Here is a 17,868-nt window from a genome sequence, read left to right as displayed (position 1 = left end):
TACGTCTCCATCGTATCTACTTTTCCAAACACTTTTGCCCTTGTCTTGGACTCTAACTTGTATGATTTGAATGGAACTAACCCGGACTGACGTTGTTTTCAGTAGAATTGCCATGGTGTTGTTTTATGTGCAGAAAATAAAAGTTCTCGGAATGACCTTAAACTCCACGGAACATCTTAGAAATAACAATAAAAAATCCTCGCCAAAGAGGAAGACCAGGGGGCCCACACCCTGCTCACGAGGGTGGGGGACGCCCCCCCACCCCCCGGCGCGCCCCCTACCTCGTGGGCCCCCTGGTGGCCCTCCGACGCCAACTCCAACTCCATATATTGGCTTTCAGGGAGGAAAAAATCAGAGATAAGAAATCATCGCGTTTTACGATACGGAGCCACCGCCAAGCCCTAATCTCTCTCGGGAGGGCTGATCTGGAGTCCGTTCGGGGCTCCGGAGAGGGGGATTCGTCGCCGTCGTCATCATCAACCATCCTCCATCACCAATTTCATGATGCTCACTGCCGTGCGTGAGTAATTGCATCGTAGGCTTGCTGGACGGTGATGGGTTGGATGAGATTTATCATGTAATCGAGTTAGTTTTGTTAGGGTTTGATCCCTAGTATCCATGATGTTCTGAGATTGATGTTTCTATGACTTTGCTATGCTTAATGCTTGTCACTAGGGCCCGAGTGCCATGATTTCAGATCTGAACCTACTATGTTTTCATTAATATATGTGTGTTCTTGATCCTATCTTGCAAGTCTATAGTCACCTACTATGTGTTATGATCCGGCAACCCCGAAGTGACAATAATTGGGACCACTCCCGGTGATGACCATAGTTTGAGGAGTTCATGTATTCACTATGTGCTAATGCTTTGTTCCGGTTCTCTATTAAAAGGAGGCCTTAATATCCCTTAGTATCCAATAGGACCCCGCTGCCACAGGAGGGTAGGACAAAAGATATTATGCAAGTTCTTTTCCATAAGCATGTATGACTATATACGGAATACATGCCTACATTACATTGATGAACTGGAGCTAGTTCTGTGTCACCCTATGTTATGACTGTTACATGACAAACCACAACCGGCATAATTATCCATCGCTAATCCGGTGCCTACGAGTTTTCCATATACTGGTTCTCGCTTATTTACTTTTTCGTTGCTACTGTTACAATCACTACAAAATACCAAAAACATTACTTTTGCTGTCTTTACTTTTGTTACCGTTACCACTACTATAATGTTACTTTGCTACTAAACACTTTGCTGCAGATACTAAGTTTCCAGGTGTGGTTGAATTGACAACTCAGCTACTAATACTTGAGAATATTCTTTGGCTCCCCTTGTGTCGAATCAATAAATTTGGGTTGAATACTCTACCCTCGAAAACTGTTGCAATCCCCTATACTTCTGGGTTATCAAGACCTTTTTCTGGCGCCATTGCCGGGGAGCATAACTCTATTCTTTGAGTCACTTGGGATTTATATCTGATGGACACTATGAAGAACTTGAAAGATGATTGAACTACTATTTTTCCCTCAACTACAAGGGGAGGTAAGGAATTGCCATCTAGCCTTGCACTAGATTCTCCTTCTGTTCTAAGTAAGCTTGCGACACCTAAACCTGTTACTGCTATGAATTCTGATATGTTGCATGTTATTGATGATGCCACTTCTGCTATGCATGATACTTATGATGAAACTACTTCTATGCTTGATACTACTGTGCCCCTTGGTGAATTTCTTGATGAGCAAATTGCTAGGTCTAGAGAAAGAGAAATTATTGAACCTGAATACGATGATGTTAGTGATGATGAAAATATGCCTGCTATTCCCGAGGGTTATCTTTTTGATGCTAAATCTTCTGCAGCTATCCTTGCTTGCCAGGATAGATATGAACTTAAGAGGTTGCTAGTTAAATGGAGTAAAGAATCTTTTAGAGATAGGATGAAATCCGATCCTGCTTTTGCTACTTCACCTATCCGTGTTCCTGATCAGGATTATTATGATTTTTCTGTTGATCCAGATATAATTACTTTGGTTGATTCTGATCCTTTTTATGGCTATGAATCTGAAACTGTTGTGGCACATCTGACTAAGTTAAATGATATAGCTGCCCTGCTTACTAATAATGAGAGATCGCGCTACCTTTATTTACTCAAAATACTTCCATTCTCATTAAAGGGTGATGCTAAGATATGGTATAATTCTCTTGATCCTGGTTGTGTGCAAAGTCCCCAGGATATGATTTATTACTTCTCTGCTAAATATTTCCTTGCTCATAAGAAACAAGCTGCCTTGAGGGAAATATACAATTTTGTGCAAATTGAAGAAGAGAGTCTCCCACAAGCTTGGGGGAGGCTTCTCAAGTTACTTAATGCTTTGCCTGATCATCCTCTTAAGAAACCTAAAATATTTGATATCTTTTATAATGGACTAACTGATGCTTCCAGAGATTACCTGGATAGTTGTGTTGGTTCTCTTTTCAGGGAAAGAACACCGGATCAAGTTGAAATTCTATTGAATAATATGTTGGCAAATGAAAATAATTGGGCACCTCCTGAGCCACCTCCTGAGCCAGCTCCAGAGCCAATTACTGAGCCTATTCCTAAACCAACACCGAAGAAGAGAGGTGTTCTATTTCTCAGTCCCGAAGATATGCAAGAGGCAAAGAAATCTATGAAAGAAAAAGGTATTAAAGCTGAAGATGTTAAGAATTTACCTCCTATTGAAGAAATACATGGTCTTAATTTACCGCCTGTTGAAGAAGTATATGATCTCAATTACTTATTTAATGAAGAACCTCCCGATATCCCGACACAGGTAGTAAAGGTAAATTCTCTCTATAGATATGATAAAGCTGAAGTCCCTCCTACTAAAATTGCTAGTCAGTGCTTGGATGAGTTTGATGACTTTATGTTGAAGCAAGATGACTTTAATGCTTATTTTGGTAGACAATTAAAACAGAATACCTTTACGATTAAACGCTTGGGTGATTATATGGCTGATATTAGAGGTGAACTTAAACTTGTTAGCAAACATGCTTCTATGGTTACCACTCAAGTAGAACAAGTACTTAAAGCTCAGAAAGAAGTTCTTGATAAAATGAATAGTAAGAAAAATGATTATGCTGTTAGAGTGGCTACTAGAACTGGTAGAATGACTCAGGAACCTTTGTATCCTGAAGGCCACCCAAAGAGAATCGAGCAAGATTCTCAGAGAAATAATATTGATGTACCTAGTTCTTCTAAGAGGAAGAAAAAGAAAAATGATAGGACTTTGCAAACTTCTAGTGAACCTATTGCTGAACCACCTGAGAATCCAAATGATATCTCTATTTCTGATGCTGAGACGCAATCAGGTGATGAACATGAACCTAGTGATAATGTTAATGATAATGTTCATGTTGATGCTCAACCTAGTAATGATAATGATGTAGAAGTTGAACCTGCTGTTGATCTTAATAACCCACAATCAAAGAATCAACGTTATGATAAAAGAGACTTCGTTGCTAGGAAACATGGCAAAGAAAGGGAACCATGGGTTCAGAAACCCATGCCTTTTCCTCCTAAACCATCCAAGAAAAAGGATGATGAGGATTTTGAGCGCTTTGCTGAAATGATTAGACCCATCTTTTTGCGTATGCGATTAACTGATGTGCTCAAAACAAATCCTTATGCTAAGTATATGAAGGATATTATTACTAATAAAAGAAAGATACCTGAAGCTGAAATTTCCACCATGCTTGCTAATTATACTTTTAAGGGTGGAATACCAAAGAAACTTGGAGATCCAGGAGTACCTACTATACCATGCTCCATTAAGAGAAATTATGTTAAAACTGCTTTATGTGATCTTGGAGCCGGTTTTAGTGTCATGCCTCTCTCTTTATATCGTAGACTTGACATGAATAAGTTGACACCTACTGAAATATCTTTGCAAATGGCTAATAAATCAACTGCTATACCTGTCGGTATTTGTGAGGGTGTGCCTGTTGTGGTTGCAAACGTTACAATTTTAACGGACTTTGTTATTCTTGATATTCCCGAGAATGATAGTATGTCTGTTATTCTTGGAAGACCTTACCTTAATACTGCAGGGGCTATTATTGATTGCACCAAAGGCAATGTCACTTTTCATGTTAATGGCAATGAGCACACGGTACATTTTCCGAGGAAACAACCTCAATTTTATAGTATCAACTCTATTGGAAAAGTTCCATCGATTATATTTGGAGGTTTTGAATTTCCTCCCCCTAATGTCAAGAAAAAGTATGATATTCTTATTGTTGGGGATTTTCATATCCCCGTTGAGGTAACTTAGTGTTATTCGAAATTTCTCCAGTTCTGTGATTATTCGGAATGAGTTTGTTAACAAGACTTGATCAACCTTGTTAGTGGGTTCATTTTGATGATTACGAGATGGATGAAACTAGAAGCACAACCTTCTGTACCCTCTTTATATGTTCTGTTATTTAGTAGAAATAAAGTAAAATAGTATTTTTCTGTCTGTTTCCTGACTTATCCGGGCAATATAAAAATATCCCGAAAATAGAAGTCCTCAGAATGCCATGCCAATTTAATATGATTTTTTCAGGAATATTTGAGGATTTACTGTGCAAAAATTACCACGGGGGGAGCTGCCACCTGGTCACGAGGGTGGAGGGCGCGCCCTACCCCCTGGGCGTGCCCCCCTGCCTCATGGGCCCACGGTGGCCCTCCTCCACTTATTCCTGCACCCATCTTCTTCCTCTGCCTCACACAAACACGAAAAACCAACTCAAGCACGAGTTCCAGCCCCCGTTGCTGTGATTTTCGATCTCCTTGCTCAAAGCACCTCTCGCAAAAACTGCTTGGGGAGATTGTTCCTTGGTATGTGACTCCTCCATTGGTCCAATTAGTTTTTGTTCTAGTGCTTTATTCATTGCAAATTGTGCTGCATAGGTGACCATGTTCTTGAGCTTGCATGTCAAATTTATATGGTTCCAAGTAGTTCTAATGCTTTATATAGGCTCTAGGCACTTGTGGGAGTTGTTGCTATCAATTTTATTGAAGTTAGTTCACTTTTATTTGAAGTTACTAAAAACTTCAGATTGTTTCAGAAAATAATGAAGAAATTTTTGAGGGGCTCGTCGAGCCGAAGCTCTAAAGAAAAACAAAAGGAGGAAGAGCAGAAGCCCAAATTTAATTTACTCCAAACCGCGAAGGTCCGGCCGTGTGAATGGCCTTCCAATGACTTCTTGAGGAGAGCCAGGATTTATGAGGATTTCTATTTATTGATTGAGAATGCCGGCCTCACCAACTTCCTCCACGACCAACGTCATCAGTATCTCTTACTCACAAATACTTTGTGCAAAACTTCTACTTTTTCCCTAAGAAATCACCTCCAACAGTAGAGTTTTATTTATATGACATTGTTAAAGAGATGACATTAGCTGAATTCTGCAAGGTTTGCAGAATACCCTTTTAGGGCACCTTAGATGAACCCCACCGTAACGAAGTAGAAGGTTTTATTAGCACTATCACTGTGGAAGAAACCAGGAAGGTTTCTGATGCAAGGATCACCAGCATACATTTTCCTATTTTACGCTACTTTGCCTTATTTGCTAGTCGTTGCTTGATTGGACGCGGGAACTGTGGGAACCTTAGTATTCCTGATATTATTATTTTGCTCCATGGTTTATACCGCAATAACTCTGTTAGTATGGGTGGAATTGTTGCTAGACGGTTAAGTCTGAACCGTACTGAGGGCCCCATCTTTGGAGGCATTTATGCTTCATGCCTAGCTGAACATTTTGAAATACCTATTAGGAATGAGGAGAAAGAAGAAACAGCGCTGCCCCGTGTTTATTTAGATTATAAGAGTATGGTAGCGCATGACTTTCTTGTTAAGAGTCGCGAAGGGGAGCTCAAATACAATATACTTTGATAAACGTCACCCTGAGACTATTACTTTGCTTGCTCCTTCTTTGTTTAACTTGTCTGCAGAACCTCACATCATTCCGTGGTCGGCTGTTCAAGCCTATCGGAATCCTGCACCAGCCCCGGAACCGGAACCACAAGATGAGCCTCCACGACTATCTATTTATTCTTGGGATCCAGAGGAGGCTGCTAGCCAGTGTTAGTTGGAGCCTTCTTCGTCACAGTATGACCCCAGCTGCACCTACGGGTATCCGCCAGGCTATCCCTGGCAATAGACCAACTTAGGCCAAAAGACTAAGCTTGGGGGAGTACGTATTTCTCACCGACATTACATTTATGTTCACACACACACTCATTGCTAGATGTCGGTGCTCATACTTTTTCACTGTAATATCCATGTTAGTTTAAATTCTTTTTCCTGCTTTCTTCTTGTGTGTTTAATAAACCTTAAGAAAAACAAAAACAAAAATTAGTTAGTTTACTTTCCATGCTTGTAGTAGAATTAAAAAGAAAACCCAAAAATATTTCCCGTTCTTATTTTGCTTGTTGGGAGCTTTCCCGTGTAAATAGTTTTTATTTCTTTTCCTTTCTTTGGGGGTTGAGAAGACCATATTGAGAATGCTTAGTGGCTCTTATATGCATGATTGTTTATTTAACTTAGAGCCCATATTACTTGTCTTCTCTCTTGAGTTGAATGCTTGCAGATTCCAGCTTAGTCCAATGCACGTGCACTCTTATTATTATACACACCGTTCGGTCGTGCAAGTGAAAGGCAATAATGATGATATATGATGGACTTATTGGGATAAGAAAAGCTGGTATGAACTCGACCTCTCTTGTTTTTGTAAATATGATGATTCATCGTTCCTGATTCAGCTATTGTGAAATAAACATATTTGCAATGACATTTAGAGATTATAGTTGCTTGTGCCATGCTTGATTAGCTATGAGTTATAATGGTTTACCTTGCGTGCCAACATGCTATTAGAATGATTATGATGTGGTATGATGGGATTGTATCCTCCTTTAAATGAATTGAGTGACTCGACTTGGCACATGTTCACGCATGTAGTTGAATAAAATCAACATAGCCTTCATGATATTTATGTTCATGGTGGATTATATCCTACTCATGCTTGTATTCGGTGTAGATTAATTTTAATGCATGTTTACGACTGTTGTCGCTCTCTCAGTTGGTCGCTACCCAGTCTTTTGCTAGCCTTCACCTGTACTAAGCGGGAATACTGCTTGTGCATCCAAACTCCTTAAACCCCAAAGTTGTTCCATATGAGTCCACTATACCTTCCTATATGCGGTATTTACCTGCCGTTCCAAGTAAATTTGTATGTGCCAAACTCTAAACCTTCAAATAAACATTCTATTTTGCATGCTCGAATAACTCATATGTCAACTAGAGCTGCCCTTATCTTCCATGTTAGGAGGGTTATTCTCAAGAGGAGTGGACTCCGCTCCTCATTCACGAGAAAATGGCTGGTATCCGGGATGCCCGGTCCCATGCTTTATGCAAACTAAATCAAAATAACTGCAAGCAAAACTCCCCCTGGGACCCGTTGAATGTTGGAGGCACTCGTTGTTTCGAGGAAGCCATGGATTGATGCTTGTGGAGGAGGGGGAGTATAAACTTTACAATTCTGTTTGGGAACCGCCTATAATCTTTTTAGCATGGAAGATATCGTCGTATTTTAGTCGTTATGTTGACAATGAAAGTATGTCGCTCAAAATATAATTTATCTCTATTTCAAAACCGAGCTCTGGCACCTCTACAAATCCCTGCTTCCCTCTGCGAAGGGCCTATCTATTTACTTTTATGTTGAGTCATCACCCATCTTATTAAAAGCACCTGCTAGAGAGCACACTGTCGTTTGCATTCATTATTATTGGTTTATATTGGGTATGACTTGACTGGATCTCTTTTACCATGAATTACAATGTTTAGTCAGTCCTTGATCTTTAAAGGTGCTCTGCATTTATGTTTTGCGGTCTCAGAAAGGGCTAGCGAGATACCATTTTGTTATATCATCTTATGATTATTTTGAGAAAGTGTTGTCGTCCGAGTTTTATTATTATGGCTCGCTAGCTGATTATGCTATTGATATGAGTAATTGTGAGACCTACGTGTCATTGTGAGCATGGTTAGTCCATAATAATTGCTGAAAACTTGAATGCTGGCTTTTCATGTTTACAACAACAAAAGCAAAAAGAGTTTGTAAAAGTTTTTCTTTTTCTCTTTCAGTTTGTCAACTGAATTGCTTGAGGACAAGCAAGGGTTTAAGCTTGGGGGAGTTGATACGTCTTCGTCGTATCTACTTTTCCAAACACTTTTGCCCTTCTTTTGGACTCTAACTTCTATGATTTGAATGGAACTAACCCGGACTGACGCTGTTTTCAGCAGAATTGCCATGGTGTTGTTTTATGTGCAAAAAATGAAAGTTCTCGGAATGACTTGAAACTCCACGAAACTTCTTAGAAAAAACAATAAAAAATCCTCGCCAAAGATGAAGACCAGGGGGCCAACACCCTGCTCACGAGGGTGGGGGCTCCCCCCCCCCCCCGGGCGCGCCCCCCTACCTCCTGGCCCCCCTGGTGGCCCTACGACGCCAACTCCAACTCCATATATTGGCTTTCGGGGAGAAAAAATCAGAGAGAAGAAATCATCGCATTTTACGATACGGAGCTGCCGCCAAGCCCTAATCTCTCTCGGGAGGGCTGATCTGGAGTCTGTTCGGGGCTCCGGAGAGGGGGATTCGTCAATGTCGTCATCATCAACCATCCTCCATCACCAATTTCATGATGCTCACCGCCGTGCATGAGTAATTGCATTGTAGGCTTGTTGGACGGGGATGGGTTGGATGAGATTTATCATGTAATCGAGTTAGTTTTGTTAGGGTTTGATCCCTAGTATCCATTATGTTCTGAGATTGATGTTGCTATGACTTTGCTATGCTTAATGCTTGTCACTAGGGCCTGAGTTCCATCATTTCAGATCGAAACCTATTATGTTTTCATGAATATATGTGTGTTCTTGATCCAATCTTGCAAGTCTATAGTCACCTACTATGTGTTATGATCCGGCAACCCCGAAGTGACAATAATCGGGACCACTCCCGGTGATGACCATAGTTTGAGGAGTTCATGTATTCACTATGTACTAATGCTTTGTTCCGGTTCTCTATTAAAAGGAGGCCTTAATATCCCTTAGTTTCCAATAGGACCCCACTGCCACGGGAGGGTAGGACAAAAGATGGCATGCAAGTTCTTTTTCATAAGCACGTATGATTATATACGGAATACATGCCTACATTACATTGATGAACTGGAGCTAGTTATGTGTCACCCTATGTTATGGCTGTTACATGACGAACCACATCCGGCATAATTATCCATCGCTAATCCGGTGCCTATGAGTTTTCCGTATACTGGTTCTCGCTTATTTACTTTTCTGTTGCTACTGTTGCAATCACTACAAAATACCAAAAACATTACTTTTGCTGTCTTTACTTTTGTTACCGTTACCACTACTATCATATTACTTTGCTACTAAACACTTTGCTGCAGATACTTAGTTTCCAGGTGTGGTTGAATTGACAACTCACCACTAATACTTGAGAATGTTCTTTGGCTCCCCTTGTGTCGAATAAATAAATTTGGGTTGAATACTCTACCCTCGAAAACGGTTGCGATCCCCTATACTTGTGGATTATCAGCGTCGAGCCTGCAATTTGTGTGAATACGGCCCAGCCAAGCACTAGACCCTACGGGAGCTCTACGGCTCCACTACTGGAATCAGGGAATTTGCCGTCTGCCAATTCTTTGCCGTCAGCTAGCGGACGGCAAAGAAGGTCTTTGCCATCAGCTACCAAGAAGCTGATGGCAAACAAATGGCAGACGGCAAAGAAGGTCTTTGCCATCTGCCATTTCTTTGCCGTCCGCTGGCTCACGGCAAAGAATCTTTGCCGTCGGCAAAGAGGGAGGTGGCACCCACTAACGAAAAACTAATGGCCACTTTCTTTGTCGTCTGCTAGCGGACGGCAAAGTGCCCGAAAGCAGAGGACAAAGAAAATAACCAAACGTATCTAACGGCTGCCCCCGGCACACACCCACCCACGACCCACACAGCCTCGGGCCCCACCCACGATGCACACACGCCCAACCCACGCGCACACACACCCACGTTGGATCCCATCTCTCTCGTCTTCCTCGATCCCCTTTCTCCACCTCATGCCGGCACCAGATTTCGGCGATCCCCGCCGTACCCCACCGCCCAGCTCTCCTCCCCGAGGTCACCTCTCCCTGCTCACCATCTCCACCGACCGGTTTCTCTCCTCGCCCAGGAGAGTCCCGCCTCCTCGCTGCCAAGGCCGCCGCGGCCCACCGCCTCGAGCGCCGCGCCGCAGACCTCGCCTCCCGCGCCCTCAACGCCCGCGCTGACATCGACGCTACCCACGCGCGCCGCCTCGCCATTGCCCGCGGCATCAGCTTGACCAACGGCGAGATCGAGGACGCGCAGCAGAAGGCGGAGGAGTGGGACCGCTTCTACGAGTCCAATAGGAAGGAGATGGAGGAGTTCCGGCCGTCGTCTCCATAGCCTCCATCCACCGCGGCCACCGCCACTTCTCAACCCCATGAGCAGTCTCCTGGCCTAGTTCCTCGTCACCGTCCTCCTCCCGGTCCCTATCCACCTCCATCTCCAACGGTCCAGCCCATAGCGAGATCTCCGGCACCGTGCAGCTACCAGGGCCGAGCATAGAGAGAGACGCCCCCACCCCACCCCCGAGCCCTTCAACTTGCCTCCCGCCTTGACGGCTGCAGGCCCACACATACGCCCATGGTACCAACCCTCGACTCCTCTCCCTATGCACTCCTCTCCTATGCATCTACCTCTGATCCATGTATGCCGCGGCGGCGGCAGTGAGGAATCCATGTCGCGGCGGCCATGGCTGGACCAGTTCTGCCTACATGCGCCTGTGCTGTGTGTGCTTGTGTATCCTTGCTTTGTATATTTTTTACTGTTCTTTCAATGTTCAGTTATTTCATCTTTAGAATTTGGATAAACACCAAAAATTTATGTAGCTAAATTTCATCCTTTAGCTGTTGCCAAGTACATACCATTGCTAATGGAAGAACAACCACAAATATTTGCAGTTGGTAAACACAATGTTCTACTTTCTTTGCATGAGGAAAAGCACGCAGCTGCACGCAACTAGCAGCAACATCTCCCTAATATTTTTGTTATTTCTGTATAGTTCTCTCCAGACTATTGATTTGATTTCTATTACGCAAAGAGCAATTCTTTTTTTAGACATGGCATATGCAGTTCGCATAATGATTCTTATGTGCTTGCCTCATATGCAGCATGATGATTCAGTACAGAAATGTGAATGTTCTTTATTAGGCTTTAGTTGCATTTTTGTGCTCATTAGCAGTTGTGACTGACAATGGTGAATGTGATATTTAATCTTCCCTTGAGGGGTGGGTAAGAGTGGTATTATTTTCTTAACTATTCACCAATAAAAAATATATATCCCATTGCCTCTGAAACCAAGTTGCTACTATCCAAGTTTAATACGGATGTATCATCTTGTTTATGTCTGTTCCTATTGATAAACTGCATGTATGTTATTTCAGTAACCTACTTTCTCACATTAGAAATAGATTCAGACAAGCTGTTAATTTGTAAACTTCTTTACTTGTTGCATATAAAAGGTCTATCGTTTGATTTGGAGGGTGGTAATTTTCCACACCTAAGTCCACGCCATCTATTTTTATCTCATGCGGAAACTCTGCACCTTTTGTGCCCTCTGTCGAACATAATTGACTGAAGCTTTGGCATAGCGTTTTACTTACAGTATTTCTACTTTCCTTGTTTGCTTACAAGCTGTTTTTTTTCTTTTTTACTCTGATGAATCACCCAGGCCATTTTTAAGGACCCGTTCAGGAGGGGTGACAACCTCCTTGTAAGTCCTCGCTACTTTTTATCTTCCATGCTTCTTTCAAACTTTTTATGCACCAAAGATGCTGGATGCCATAAAGTAGGAAAAGTAAGATGCAGATGGGTCTTTGAAAAAAAATCACAGGAAAACATTGTTTCTGGGCACCGCTAAATTTTAAAAATAAAAAACTGCATTTTGTGGCTTAATTTTAAAAATGAAAACTGAATTTTGTGGCTGTTTCATGTACTTGGACATATGTGTGATCTGGTGGACAAAATAACCAGGTGTTTGCGCCCTGTTGTGTAAACACCCTAAAATTCCACTAGTTGACCTACTTGGCTCATAATTAATTGCTTATGAGACTGTCTCTTTGGAGAAACAACTTGGCCTTTCAGACAACTGTTTGACTAGCACAAATCTTAAATACTTGAACTGAGAAAAAAAAGGTTCAGCTAAATCAGAGGCCAAGTTTCTACTGTATTTGGCGCAAAGTCATTGGTTTGTTGATCTTTTCCTATTTATTACTCCTTGTAGGTTATATGCGACTGCTACACACCACAAGGTGTTCCAATCCCCACCAACAAGAGGCATAATGCTGCCAAGATCTTCAACACCTCGAAGGTTGCAGCTGAGGAGACATGGTACGAATACCTCCGTCGATATATCAAGTTTTTTGTTGTTGCAGTGTTTCATATAAAAGTTGTAGTAGTGCTCTTGTGTCTTAACACACATACACACGTGAGAACATAATAAGTTGTACAATATAGATTAGCACTGATTAGGCCTATCTCTGAACCCAAACAGGAATGGAATTGAGCAGGCGTACACTCTCCTCTAGAAGGATGTGAACTGGCCCCTTGGCTGGCCCATTGGTGGCTACCCTGGTTCTCAGGCAAGAAAACTCTCAGCATGCTCTCCAGCTTTCCATGTGTTAAACTTACATAAAAACTGAACATTGCATTTCACCAAGTGAAATGCTACATTTCTACTCCTAACCCATTCTCTCTTTCTTAGTGTATTTGTTATGCAGGTTGGAAGAAAAGAAGAAGATCCTGAGAAGATCTTAGTAATAAGATAGTTTTTAGGAAAATAGATATTTAGTTTTAGGTCATTTCTTGTAATTTCAGATATGGAGTGCTTGTCTATAGTTTTTGTTTTGACTTTGTGAAACTTGCTACCTATGGATGAAACTGTATAATATTGATGAAACTATGTATATGTATGGATCAAACTTGCTACTATGTGTTCATGACTATTGGTCATATATATCTGTGCGTGTGTGTGTGTGTTCGATTTTCTGTGAGAATGAATTGATATAAGAAAAAAGAGAATTAAATGGGCAATATAGGCTCTTTGCCATCTGTTGGCTCTTTGCCTCTGCTGTACAAATTTTGCCATCAGCAGCGGATGACAAAGGCTGCTGTTAGCCACCTAACGGACTAATGGTGTAATTATTGTCGTTTGATTTCTTTGCCGTCAGCTGCTGATGGCAAAGGCCCCTTTGCCGTCAGCCGCCGAAAGCAGACGACAAAGTAGCTCTTTGCCGATCCTTACTTTGCCGGAGCCTTTTGCCGTCCGCGGCAAACGGCAAAGACCTTTTTCCATCTGTCATTCCTTCCTTTGCCGTCTGCCGTGGCTGATGGCAAAGTAGCTGATTCCTGTAGTGCTCCTCCCACAAGGACATCTGGAAGGTGCTCTTCAAGTCCAGCAAACCGTGGCCGGGCTCTGCCGAGGACCGCGGGTATCAACTGTCCTGCTCTGCAAGTCCGGTAAGTCATTGTTGTGCTTTGTCCATCCATGTTTTAGTTGGCATGTCCCGAGCGAGACGCTTTTATCATGCTTTCTACAATCATCCCAGGAATGGACGAAAAAGGTGGGGCGGATATACTGTCCGGCCCCGCTGCCGGAGGAACCGGAGGACCTCTTGTGACGAAGATGCTGGTCCCAGCGCCTTACGAGGCGCCGAAGAAAGAGGCCTCCAAGAAGATCAAGAAGACCCGGAGCGGCCTCCGTCGTCGCGACGCTCCGGACACAAAATCCGAAGAATCCAGCGACCATCCCTCCTCCGAAGATGAAGAGGAGGAGGAAGAAGACGAGTCCCCCGCAGGGGGAGGGAAGAAAAGGACGGCTTCCTCATCCCTAGAGGCCGAATCGCCAAAGAGGGGGAAAGGTTCCCTCCCGGAGGCGTCCACCACGGCTGCTGATAGCAGCCCAGAGTGGGATCCCAGGGCCCAGCTCCTGGTAAAGTCGTGAGCACACGAAATCCGAACACGCCTATGTGCTCGAGGTCATTAGGATGTTGTAGTTTAACTGTTGCCATACTTTGTGCAGCTCGGCGAGGTCCCACGCTAGACAGTCCTCATCGGAGGATTCGCTGAGCTCAGATGCCCTGGACAGCGAGACGCTTCTAGAGGCCCCTTCCCCGAAGCCTAGGCGCGACACCGAGCTGTTGTCTCAGTGGGACCAGGACCAGGGAGGGCATATCTCTAGGGCCGGATACACGGGAGCAGCGGTTCCCATGATTGTCGATGGCGGGGGCGATCTTAGATTCGGCCCACAGCCGGACACGGTCCTGGAGACCTTTAAAGCTCCAGGATCGGGCGAGCAGCCCCCCTCGGCGGAGGGAGGCAAGCCCGCTTCTCCAGCAACCTCTATCTAGGCAGAGTTGCTGGGCGGACTATCGACAGTGCTAAAGAGTGCGTCCATCGTCGATAAGCATCGCGCCCTCATGGGTGCGGTGATTGAAAAGGTTCAGTCCGCCGAGAGTGGACTGAATGAATCCTGCCTTAGCCTTATAAAAGGCTTTGAGGTATGTTTTTAGAAACCTTTGAAGATTGTCATAGTATGAGTAGTAGCCCCTGATGCACTGTCCGGTGAAGGAGAGAGAGCCGGACAGGGGATCAAATTTCCGCTTCGCAGGAGACTTTAGTTAATGACATATATCCCTTGGTTTGAAAACAGGTGGCTGTAGCGACGACCGCCTCTCATAATGCGGAGGTGTCCTGACTAAAGCAGAGTCTGGAACGGGCCGAAGAAGAACTTGGCCGCGTTAAGAAGAAGTTGGAGGACAAGCAAGGTATGTCAAAACCTTTTGCTAAGTTGAGCACGAACGAATAGTTGTGCCTGATGAAAATATTTGTATTGTAAGCTCTAGGAGCGAGTGCCGAGATTGAGGCACTAAAGAAGGCTGTGGCCGAAGCCGACAAGAAGGCCGCTGCCGAGCAGGCTCTTCGTGAGAAGCACGAGGCCAGGGTGATTGAAACTGAGCGAGAGATCCAGGAGGCCGTGAAGAAAAGCGAGACCTTGGAGCAGGGTCTAGCAGGGAAAGAATCTGAACTCGCCCAAGCTCTCGAAGCCGCAGATGATGCTCGGGAAGAAGCCCGAGGTACTCTGAAGGACATTCAGGAGGCACGGAAGGTTGCGGCTGGTAAGGCCTTTTGTACTTAAAGCCATTTTTACATAGTAATAGGAGGAACTCTAAGCGACAAGCTGAATTCTTGTTTCTCCAGGGGCGTTTGCAGACCTGCCACGCAGCATATCAGATGCTGCCCAATTCTATCGGACTAAGGAGAAGAAGTCTGCGGAGAAGCATTTCTGGTCGCAGTATTTGGAGCCGAATTATCCGGTGCCCTTTATCGATCAGCTAAAGCAGCTGGTCAAACTGCACCAGGCGGCCGAACCAGTTGTCCGGCTGTGGCCCGCTGAGCCAATTCCAAGCAGTTACTTCGGACTCGTGAAGCGGATTGTTGGTGCTTGCCCTCGTCTCGATGTCATTAAGCGATCGGTCTGCATAGAGGGTGCACGCATGGCGTTTGCCCGTGCAAAGGTGCACCGGGGGAAGCTTGATGCTGAAAAGCTGATGACTAAGGGACCACCAGAGGGTAAGGAGCATCGCAAGCCCGAATTATACTATGAAGGTGTCCTGAAAGGAGCCCGCATTGTGGCGGAATAGTGTACGAAAGACACTATATTTCCCTGAAGGCAGTCATGCTGTCCTTTGTAATGCGGAATACTGGCACTTTTATTGTTTATTGCATGTTATATGAACGTTTTTCCTTCCTATGCGGCCATTTATTATATAAATCCTGAGAGTTGGCCAGTCGTCGGCTTCTGCCCCCACGTAAAAAGTGCAGGGGTGTTCGGGACATACCTGAACACTCTTTATCCCATTTTTGGGTCCTTGAAGGAGGTGTTCATCACCGCGAACTAGGCAATCAGACTATAGGGCTTTATCACTCTCACTTAGCCATAGGAATTCGAGTATGGTGGGCGCAGCCCCTAGTGTTCGGAAGACCGTACGAGGTGCTCTAACGGCGCCTGATCAGAAAACTGATCCTTCGCACTCTGCATTTATTACGGCATTGTGCGGAATAAATCTTTAAAGATTTTACAACCTCTCGAACAGCTGACCAGCTCTCGTCGTATCATGACAGTCAATTTTCGGCTTTCTCTATTGAGGTGCTCGTCCGGAAGAACCAGGACACAATCGCAGTAGTTCTCCCAGCGCTACCTTAGCCGATAGAGCGGAACGTGAGGTACCAAAACATGGGAGCTAGGCAAACCCAACTAATGACCCAAGACATGATTCGGAGCTGATGCATATAGTGCTATAAGTTCGGGGTGCCGGGCGACCGAAAAGGTGGTCGGACTTTGTTTCCATATTATGAGTACTATGAAGCCCTTGGCATAGTGGGGCATAACCCGATGTACGGGTGCCGTTTATGACGAAAAAGGCGTCAATGGGGAACGATGGCCGGTAAGTGTTATTTAAGTCTACGTATTGTAGTAGAATGACATGTCTATGCATATGAGTATTGTTTATGCTTATGAAAAGAGGTGTGTTGGCGAAACCTGTCGTGGCCGGATTGGAGGAGGTTGTGTGTGGATCCGAAGTGTATCCAGACTATCTCCTTGGGGGGGTACTTAAGTGTTCCCGCCTTGTGCGCCCGAGCTGATTCCGTGTCGCCAGTCCTGTTCTGCGCAAAAGTCGTCTGTAAAGGCAAATACTTAGACGCAGTTGCATGCCATATGGTGGTTGAACCGCGGGTGCCTGATCAGGGCCTGGTCGAGCCAGGTTATAATGCTGTAAAGTAGCTCGGACTCTAGAATTGGTGTCCGGGTGGTTGGCTGCCGAATCGAGGTTCGATAAATGGGCACAACTCGCTATATCAGCGGCGGTGTAATTTCCACTCTTAGGGTAGAGTGCGGCCTTGCCCATAATTGTGACCATGCCACGTGGATTTGGCCTGATGTTGTACTGCATTCGCCAACGCGGTTTGTCCCGACAGTGTGTGGTAGTTACTGTATAAGGGGACAATGTCGAAGACCTACTCTTCGGCATGGTATTTGTTTGGTGATCCGAAGACAACCTCCAGGGTGATGGGCTTGTAAACTTGGCCTTTGCACCTAGGACGACATCTTTTAGAAGATGTTATTAATGGGTTTGATCCTCGAGCGGTCAATACCTATCTGGTGATAGTAAGTGCAATTAAATTGCTATGGTTGGTATTGTCCGGACGGTCGATGTGATCAGAGATGGTCGGCCGTATTTTTGTACTGCGGGGGATCTTCCATTGACCTCGCCGTGTTTGGTGGTCTAGGCTTCTCGTTGTTTGAGATTTCCTTTCATTGTTTCTGGCGCCCGACCGGCCGTTTTGTTTTGAGGATCCGACATTCTCTATTGGTATGATGGGCCGTCACTCTAGAGGTACCATGAATTTGACATTGTTGGTCGAGTATGCTGCTCAGGCCGGATGGGCCTGAGCTGTTCTGTTTCCGCTGACCAGACTGGGGGTCGCGGAATTTGGCACCAACTCCCTTGTCATGATTGTCGTCATTATTTTTGTGACGCTTATGTCTGTTTCGTCGAGGTTTATGGATGCTGCCTCGCGTTTCCTACGTATTACCCCGGGCCGTTGTATATTGGCGTCGGGGTGTGGGCTTTAGGTCCTCCTTCTTGGGTTGAGGTAGCGAATTGTGCTTTATGTACCTTTTGGCAGG

At 44.5% G+C, this 17,868-nt stretch overlaps 1 long non-coding RNA gene across 1 annotated transcript; it reads left to right on the top strand.

The window, feature by feature from the left end:
- Window positions 1-10,091: 10,091 nt before the first annotated feature.
- LOC119326634 lies at window positions 10,092-13,055 on the top strand. The gene is made up of 4 exons (XR_005158091.1): window positions 10,092-10,766; window positions 11,851-11,892; window positions 12,403-12,509; window positions 12,689-13,055. It is a non-coding gene; the product is annotated as an uncharacterized LOC119326634 (long non-coding RNA).
- Window positions 13,056-17,868: the final 4,813 nt, after the last annotated feature.

Source organism: Triticum dicoccoides, chromosome 6B, assembly GCF_002162155.2.
Source record: "Triticum dicoccoides isolate Atlit2015 ecotype Zavitan chromosome 6B, WEW_v2.0, whole genome shotgun sequence".
In the NCBI taxonomy this organism is placed as follows: domain Eukaryota; kingdom Viridiplantae; phylum Streptophyta; class Magnoliopsida; order Poales; family Poaceae; genus Triticum; species Triticum dicoccoides.
Note: the sequence above shows the minus strand (reverse complement) of the source record. Positions and strands in the feature narration are given on the sequence as shown.